Genomic DNA, 9,658 nt, shown 5'->3' with positions numbered 1-9,658 from the left:
AGCCACTGGACCTGAGTACTCAAACATGCCTGCTTGTGCAGCTTAGACACTCTGAATTCACTAAATGTACAACTTTTTCTCCATCAAAATGAACAAATGAGACATGAAATAACATCTACAGATCAAGACGAAGCGAATGGAAGCGGTCCCAGCCTCGTAGCTGTGAACAGCTGTGATCGCAGGAAAATGCTGTTACAAAGATTTCTCAGTATATCTCCGGGACTTTTCCCTGGCTTTACCACCGTCACAATGGACAAACGAGACATGAAATAACATCATCAGATCAAGACGAAGCGAATGGAAGTACCCCCGGAGTCATAGCATGTGTAAATCGAGACGACAGATCTCTCTCTACCCCGCATGCTTGCGAGGGGGAGGGGCAGTTTACACACACACGCAGCTGCTGCATGCAGCAACGCACACACAGGGAGGAGATGGCAGAGAGAACGCACTCCCCTGAAAACTCCCCTTGAATTCCTCCAGACTCAGAAAATGTAAAAGTTCACTTTTTGGAGATCAATAGAAAAAGGTTGAAAATGATTTTTTTTTTGCCACAGCATGGATTCGAACACGCGACCATCCGCATCAAGGGGAGAGCTTTAATGCAGTGAGCCACTGGACCTGAGTACTCAAACATGCCTACTTGTGCAGCTTAGAAACTCTGAATTCACTAAATGTACAACTTTTTTTCCATCAAAATGAACAAATGAGACATGAAATAACATCTACAGATCAAGACGAAGCGAATGGAAGCGGTCCCAGCCTCGTAGCTGTGAACAGCTGTGATCGCAGGAAAATGCTGTTACAAAGATTTCTCAGTATATCTCCGGGACATTTCCCTGGCTTTACCACCGTCACAATGGACAAACGAGACATGAAATAACATAAACAGATCAAGACGAAGCGAATGGAAGTACCCCCGGAGTCATAGCATGTGTAAATCGAGACGGAAGATCTCTCACTCCCCCGCCTGCTTGCGAGGGGGAGGGGCAGTTTACACACACACGCAGCTGCTGCATGCAGCAACGCACACACAGGGAGGAGATGGCAGAGAGAACGCACTCCCCTGAAAACTCCCCTTGAATTCCTCCAGACTCAGAAAATGTAGAAGTTCACTTTTTGGAGATCCATAGAAAAAGGGTGAAAATGAAAAAAAGTATGCCACAGCATGGATTCGAACACGCGAACAACCGCATCCAGGGGCGAGCGTTAATCCAGTGAGCCACTGGACCTGAGTACTCAAACATGCCTGCTTGTGCAGCTTAGACACTCTGAATTCACTAAATGTACAACTTTTTCTCCATCAAAATGAACAAATGAGACATGAAATAACATCTACAGATCAAGACGAAGCGAATGGAAGCGGTCCAAGCCTCGTAGCTGTGAACAGCTGTGATCGCAGGAAAATGCTGTTACAAAGATTTCTCAGTATATCTCCGGGACATTTCCCTGGCTTTACCACCGTCACAATGGACAAACGAGACATGAAATACACACAGGGAGGAGATGGCAGAGAGAACGCACTCCCCTGAAAACTCCCCTTGAATTCCTCCAGACTCAGAAAATGTAAAAGTTCACTTTTTGGAGATCCATAGAAAAAGGGAGAACATGCATTTTGTTTTGCCACAGCATGGATTCGAACACACGACCAACCGCATCCAGGGGCGAGCGTTAACGCAGTGAGCCACTGGACCTGAGTACTCAAACTTGCCTGCTTGTGCAGCTTAGACACTCTGAATTCACTAAATGTACAACTTTTTCTCCATCAAAATGAACAAATGAGACATGAAATAACATCTACAGATCAAGACGAAGCGAATAGAAGCAGTCCCAGCCTCGTAGCTGTGAACAGCTGTGATCGCAGGAAAATGCTGTTCCAAAGATTTCTCAGTATATCTCCGGGACTTTTCCCTGGCTTTACCACCGTCACAATGGACACACGAGACATGAAATAACATCAACAGATCAAGACGAAGCGAATGGAAGTACCCCCGGAGTCATAGCATGTGTAAATCGAGACGACAGATCTCTCTCTCCCCCGCCTGCTTGCGAGGGGGAGGGGCAGTTTACACACACACGCAGCTGCTGCATGCAGCAACGCACACACAGGGAGGAGATGGCAGAGAGAACGCACTCCCCTGAAAACTCCCCTTGAATTCCTCCAGACTCAGAAAATGTAAAAGTTCACTTTTTGGAGATCCATAGAAAAAGGGTGAAAATGAAAAAAAGTATGCCACAGCATGGATTCGAACACGCGACCAACCGCATCCAGGGGCGAGCGTTAATCCAGTGAGCCACTGGACCTGAGTACTCAAACATGCCTGCTTGTGCAGCTTAGACACTCTGAATTCACTAAATGTACAACTTTTTCTCCATCAAAATGAACAAATGAGACATGAAATAACATCTACAGATCAAGACGAAGCGAATGGAAGCGGTCCCAGCCTCGTAGCTGTGAACAGCTGTGATCGCAGGAAAATGCTGTTCCAAAGATTTCTCAGTATATCTCCGGGACTTTTCCCTGGCTTTACCACCGTCACAATGGACAAACGAGACATGAAATAACATCATCAGATCAAGACGAAGCGAATGGAAGTACCCCCGGAGTCATAGCATGTGTAAATCGAGACGAAAGATCTCTCTCTACCCCGCCTGCTTGCGAGGGGGAGGGGCAGTTTACACACACACGCAGCTGCTGCATGCAGCAACGCACACACAGGGAGGAGATGGCAGAGAGAACGCACTCCCCTGAAAACTCCCCTTGAATTCCTCCGGACTCAGAAAATGTAAAAGTTCACTTTTTGGAGATCCATAGAAAAAGGGTGAAAATGAAAAAAAGTATGCGACAGCATGGATTCGAACACGCAACCAACCGCATCCAGGGGCGAGCGTTAATCCAGTGAGCCACTGGACCTGAGTACTCAAACATGCCTGCTTGTGCAGCTTAGACACTCTGAATTCACTAAATGTACAACTTTTTCTCCATCAAAATGAACAAATGAGACATGAAATAACATCTACAGATCAAGACGAAGCGAATAGAAGCAGTCCCAGCCTCGTAGCTGTGAACAGCTGTGATCGCAGCAAAATGCTGTTACAAAGATTTCTCAGTATATCTCCGGGACATTTCCCTGGCTTTACCACCGTCACAATGGACAAACGAGACATGAAATACACACAGGGAGGAGATGGCAGAGAGAACGCACTCCCCTGAAAACTCCCCTTGAATTCCTCCAGACTCAGAAAATGTAAAAGTTCACTTTTTGGAGATCCATAGAAAAAGGGTGAACATGAATTATGTTTTGCCACAGCATGGATTCGAACACGCGACCAACCGCATCCAGGGGCGAGCGTTAATCCAGTGAGCCACTGGACCTGAGTACTCAAACATGCCTGCTTGTGCAGCTTAGACACTCTGAATTCACTAAATGTACAACTTTTTCTCCATCAAAATGAACAAATGAGACATGAAATAACATCTACAGATCAAGACGAAGCGAATGGAAGCGGTCCCAGCCTCGTAGCTGTGAACAGCTGTGATCGCAGGAAAATGCTGTTACAAAGATTTCTCAGTATATCTCCGGGACTTTTCCCTGGCTTTACCACCGTCACAATGGACAAACGAGACATGAAATAACATCATCAGATCAAGACGAAGCGAATGGAAGTACCCCCGGAGTCATAGCATGTGTAAATCGAGACGACAGATCTCTCTCTACCCCGCCTGCTTGCGAGGGGGAGGGGCAGTTTACACACACACGCAGCTGCTGCATGCAGCAACGCACACACAGGGAGGAGATGGCAGAGAGAACCCACTCCCCTGAAAACTCCCCTTGAATTCCTCCAGACTCAGAAAATGTAAAAGTTCACTTTTTGGAGATCCATAGAAAAAGGGTGAACATTAATTTTGTTTTGCCACAGCATGGATTCAAACACACGACCAACCGCATCCAGGGGCGAGCGTTAACGCAGTGAGCCACTGGACCTGTGTACTCAAACATGCCTTCTTGTGCATCTTAGACACTCTGAATTCACTAAATGTACAACTTGTTCTCAATCAAAATGAACAAATGAGACATGAAATAACATCTACAGATCCAGACGAAGCGAATGGAAGCGGTCCCAGCCTCGTAGCTGTGAACAGCTGTGATTGCAGGAAAATGCTGTTACAAAGATTTCTCAGTATATCTCCGGGACTTTTCCCTGGCTTTACCACCGTCACAATGGACAAACGAGACATGAAATAACATCAACAGATCAAGACGAAGCGAATGGAAGTACCCCCGGAGTCATAGCATGTGTAAATCGAGACGACAGATCTCTCTCTCCCCTGCCTGCTTGCGAGGGGGAGGGGCAGTTTACACACACACGCAGCTGCTGCATGCAGCAACGCACACACAGGGAGGAGATGGCAGAGAGAACGCACTCCCCTGAAAACTCCCCTTGAATTCCTCCAGACTCAGAAAATGTAAAAGTTCACTTTTTGGAGATCCATAGAAAAAGGGTGAAAATGAAAAAAAGTATGCCACAGCATGGATTCGAACACGCGACCAACCGCATCCAGGGGCGAGCGTTAACGCAGTGAGCCACTGGACCTGAGTACTCTAACATGCCTGCTTGTGCAGCTTAGACACTCTGAATTCACTAAATGTACAACTTTTTCTCCATCAAAATCAACAAATGAGACATGAAATAACATCTACAGATCAAGACGAAGCGAATAGAAGCGGTCTCAGCCTCGTAGCTGTGAACAGCTGTGATCGCAGGAAAATGCTGTTACAAAGATTTCTCAGTATATCTCCGGGACATTTCCCTGGCTTTACCACCGTCACAATGGACAAACGAGACATGAAATAACATCAACAGATCAAGACGAAGCGAATGGATGTACCCCCGGAGTCATAGCATGTGTAAATCGAGACGAAAGATCTCTCTCTCCCCTGCCTGCTTGCGAGGGGGAGGGGCAGTTTACACACACACGCAGCTGCTGCATGCAGCAACGCACACACAGGGAGGAGATGGCAGAGAGAACGCACTCCCCTGAAAACTCCCCTTGAATTCCTCCAGACTCAGAAAATGTAAAAGTTCACTTTTTGGAGATCCATAGAAAAAGGGTGAAAATGAAAAAAAGTATGCCTCAGCATGGATTCGAACACGAGACCAACCGCATCCAGGGGCGAGCGTTAACGCAGTGAGCCACTGGACCTGAGTACTCAAACATGCCTGCTTGTGCATCTTAGACACTCTGAATTCACTAAATGTACAACTTTTTCTCAATCAAAATGAACAAATGAGACATGAAATAACATCTACAGATCAAGACGAAGCGAATGGAAGCGGTCCCAGCCTCGTAGCTGTGAACAGCTGTGATTGCAGGAAAATGCTGTTACAAAGATTTCTCAGTATATGTCCGGGACGTTTCCCTGGCTTTACCACCGTCACAATGGACAAACGAGACATGAAATAACATCAACAGATCAAGACGAAGCGAATGGAAGTACCCCCGGAGTCATAGCATGTGTAAATCGAGACGAAAGATCTCTCTCTCCCCTGCCTGCTTGCGAGGGGGAGGGGCAGTTTACACACACACGCAGCTGCTGCATGCAGCAACGCACACACAGGGAGGAGATGGCAGAGAGAACGCACTCCCCTGAAAACTCCCCTTGAATTCCTCCAGACTCAGAAAATGTAAAAGTTCACTTTTTGGAGATCCATAGAAAAAAGGGTGAAAATGAAAAAAAGTATGCCACAGCATGGATTCAAACACGCGACCAACCGCATCCAGGTGCGAGCGTTAACGCAGTGAGCCACTGGACCTGAGTACTCAAACATGCCTGCTTGTGCAGCTTAGACACTCTGAATTCACTAAATGTACAACTTTTTCTCCATCAAAATGAACAAATGAGACATGAAATAACATCTACAGATCAAGACGAAGCGAATGGAAGCGGTCCCAGCCTCGTAGCTGTGAACAGCTGTGATCGCAGGAAAATGCTGTTATAAAGATTTATCAGTATATCTCCGGGATATTTCCCTGGCTTTACCACCGTCCAAATGGACAAACGAGACATGAAATAACATCAACAGATCAAGACGAAGCGAATGGAAGTACCCCCGGAGTCATAGCATGTGTAAATCGAGAAGAAAGATCTCTCTCTCCCCCGCCTGCTTGCGAGGGGGAGGGGCAGTTTACACACACACGCAGCTGCTGCATGCAGCAACGCACACACAGGGAGGAGATGGCAGAGAGAACGCACTCCCCTGAAAACTCCCCTTGAATTCCTCCAGACTCAGAAAATGTAAAAGTTCACTTTTTGGAGATCAATAGAAAAAGGGTGAAAATGATTTTTTTTTTGCCACAGCATGGATTCGAACACGCGACCATCCGCATCAAGGGGAGAGCTTTAACGCAGTGAGCCACTGGACCTGAGTACTCAAACATGCCTACTTGTGCAGCTTAGAAACTCTGAATTCACTAAATGTACAACTTTTTTTCCATCAAAATGAACAAATGAGACATGAAATAACATCTACAGATCAAGACGAAGCGAATGGAAGCGGTCCCAGCCTCGTAGCTGTGAACAGCTGTGATCGCAGGAAAATGCTGTTACAAAGATTTCTCAGTATATCTCCGGGACATTTCCCTGGCTTTACCACCGTCACAATGGACAAACGAGACATGAAATAACATCAACAGATCAAGACGAAGCGAATGGAAGTACCCCCGGAGTCATAGCATGTGTAAATCGAGACGAAAGATCTCTCTCTCCCCCGCCTGCTTGCGAGGGGGAGGGGCAGTTTACACACACACGCAGCTGCTGCATGCAGCAACGCACACACAGGGAGGAGATGGCAGAGAGAACGCACTCCCCTGAAAACTCCCCTTGAATTCCTCCAGACTCAGAAAATGTAAAAGTTCACTTTTTGGAGATCCATAGAAAAAGGGTGAACATGAATTTTGTTTTGCCACAGCATGGATTCGAACACGCGACCAACCGCATCCAGGGGCGAGCGTTAATCCAGTGAGCCACTGGACCTGAGTACTCAAACATGCCTGCTTGTGCAGCTTAGACACTCTGAATTCACTAAATGTACAACTTTTTCTCCATCAAAATGAACAAATGAGACATGAAATAACATCTACAGATCAAGACGAAGCGAATGGAAGCGGTCCCAGCCTCGTAGCTGTGAACAGCTGTGATCGCAGGAAAATGCTGTTCCAAAGATTTCTCAGTATATCTCCGGGACTTTTCCCTGGCTTTACCATCGTCACAATGGACAAACGAGACATGAAATAACATCAACAGATCAAGACGAAGCGAATGGAAGTACCCTCGGAGTCATAGCATGTATACATCGAGACGACAGATCTCTTTCTCCCCCGCCTGCTTGCGAGGGGGAGGGGCAGTTTACACACACAAGCAGCTGCTGCATGCATGCAACGCACACACAGGGAGGAGATGGCAGAGAGAACGCACTCCCCTGAAAACTCCCCTTGAATTCCTCAAGACTCAGAAAATGTAAAAGTTCACTTTTTGGAGATCCATAGAAAAAGGGTGAAAATGAAAAAAAGTATGCCACAGCATGGATTCGAACACGCGACCAACCGCATCCAGGGGCGAGCGTTAATCCAGTGAGCCACTGGACCTGAGTACTCAAACATGCCTGCTTGTGCAGCTTAGACACTCTGAATTCACTAAATGTACAACTTTTTATCCATCAAAATGAACAAATGAGACATGAAATAACATCTACAGATCAAGACGAAGCGAATGGAAGCGGTCCCAGCCTCGTAGCTGTGAACAGCTGTGATCGCAGGAAAATGCTGTTACAAAGATTTCTCAGTATATCTCCGGGACTTTTCCCTGGCTTTACCACCGTCACAATGGACAAACGAGACATGAAATAACATCATCAGATCAAGACGAAGCGAATGGAAGTACCCCCGGAGTCATAGCATGTGTAAATCGAGACGACAGATCTCTCTCTACCCCGCCTGCTTGCGAGGGGGAGGGGCAGTTTACACACACACGCAGCTGCTGCATGCAGCAACGCACACACAGGGAGGAGATGGCAGAGAGAACGCACTCCCCTGAAAACTCCCCTTGAATTCCTCCAGACTCAGAAAATGTAAAAGTTCACTTTTTGGAGATCCAAAGAAAAAGGGTGAAAATGAAAAAAAGTACGCCACAGCATGGATTCAAACACGCGACCAACCGCATCCAGGGGCGAGCGTTATCGCAGTGAGCCACTGGACCTGAGTACTCAAACATGCCTGCTTGTGCAGCTTAGACACTCGGAATTCACTAAATGTACAACTTTTTCTCCATCAAAATGAACAAATGAGACATGAAATAACATCTACAGATCAAGACGAAGCGAATAGAAGCAGTCCCAGCCTCGTAGCTGTGAACAGCTGTGATCGCAGGAAAATGCTGTTACAAAGATTTCTCAGTATATCTCCGGGACATTTCCCTGGCTTTACCACCGTCACAATGGACAAACGAGACATGAAATACACACAGGGAGGAGATGGCAGAGAGAACGCACTCCCCTGAAAACTCCCCTTGAATTCCTCCAGACTCAGAAAATGTAAAAGTTCACTTTTTGGAGATCCATAGAAAAAGGGAGAACATGCATTTTGTTTTGCCACAGCATGGATTCGAACACACGACCAACCGCATCCAGGGGCGAGCGTTAACGCAGTGAGCCACTGGACCTGAGTACTCAAACATGCCTGCTTGTGCAGCTTAGACACTCTGAATTCACTAAATGTACAACTTTTTCTCCATCAAAATGAACAAATGAGACATGAAATAATATCTACAGATCAAGACGAAGCGAATAGAAGCAGTCCCAGCCTCGTAGCTGTGAACAGCTGTGATCGCAGGAAAATGCTGTTCCAAAGATTTCTCAGTATATCTCCGGGACTTTTCCCTGGCTTTACCACCGTCGCAATGGACACACGAGACATGAAATAACATCAACAGATCAAGACGAAGCGAATGGAAGTACCCCCGGAGTCATAGCATGTGTAAATCGAGACGAAAGATCTCTCTCTCCCCCGCCTGCTTGCGAGGGGGAGGGGCAGTTTACACACACACGCAGCTGCTGCATGCAGCAACGCACACACAGGGAGGAGATGGCAGAGAGAACGCACTCCCCTGAAAACTCCCCTTGAATTCCTCCAGACTCAGAAAATGTAAAAGTTCACTTTTTGGAGATCCATAGAAAAAGGGTGAAAATGAAAAAAAGTATGCCACAGCATGGATTCGAACACGCGACCAACCGCATCCAGGGGCGAGCGTTAATCCAGTGAGCCACTGGACCTGAGTACTCAAACATGCCTGCTTGTGCAGCTTACACACTCTGAATTCACTAAATGTACAACTTTTTCTCCATCAAAATGAACAAATGAGACATGAAATAACATCTACAGATCAAGACGAAGCGAATGGAAGCGGTCCCAGCCTCGTAGCTGTGAACAGCTGTGATCGCAGGAAAATGCTCTTACAAAGATTTCTCAGTATATCTCCGGGACTTTTCCCTGGCTTTACCACCGTCACAATGGACAAACGAGACATGAAATAACATCATCAGATCAAGACGAAGCGAATGGAAGTACCCCCGGAGTCATAGCATGTGTAAATCGAGACGA

Source organism: Notothenia rossii (assembly GCF_949606895.1).
Source record: "Notothenia rossii genome assembly, contig: scaffold_26, whole genome shotgun sequence".
Lineage (NCBI taxonomy): Eukaryota > Metazoa > Chordata > Actinopteri > Perciformes > Nototheniidae > Notothenia > Notothenia rossii.
Note: the sequence above shows the minus strand (reverse complement) of the source record.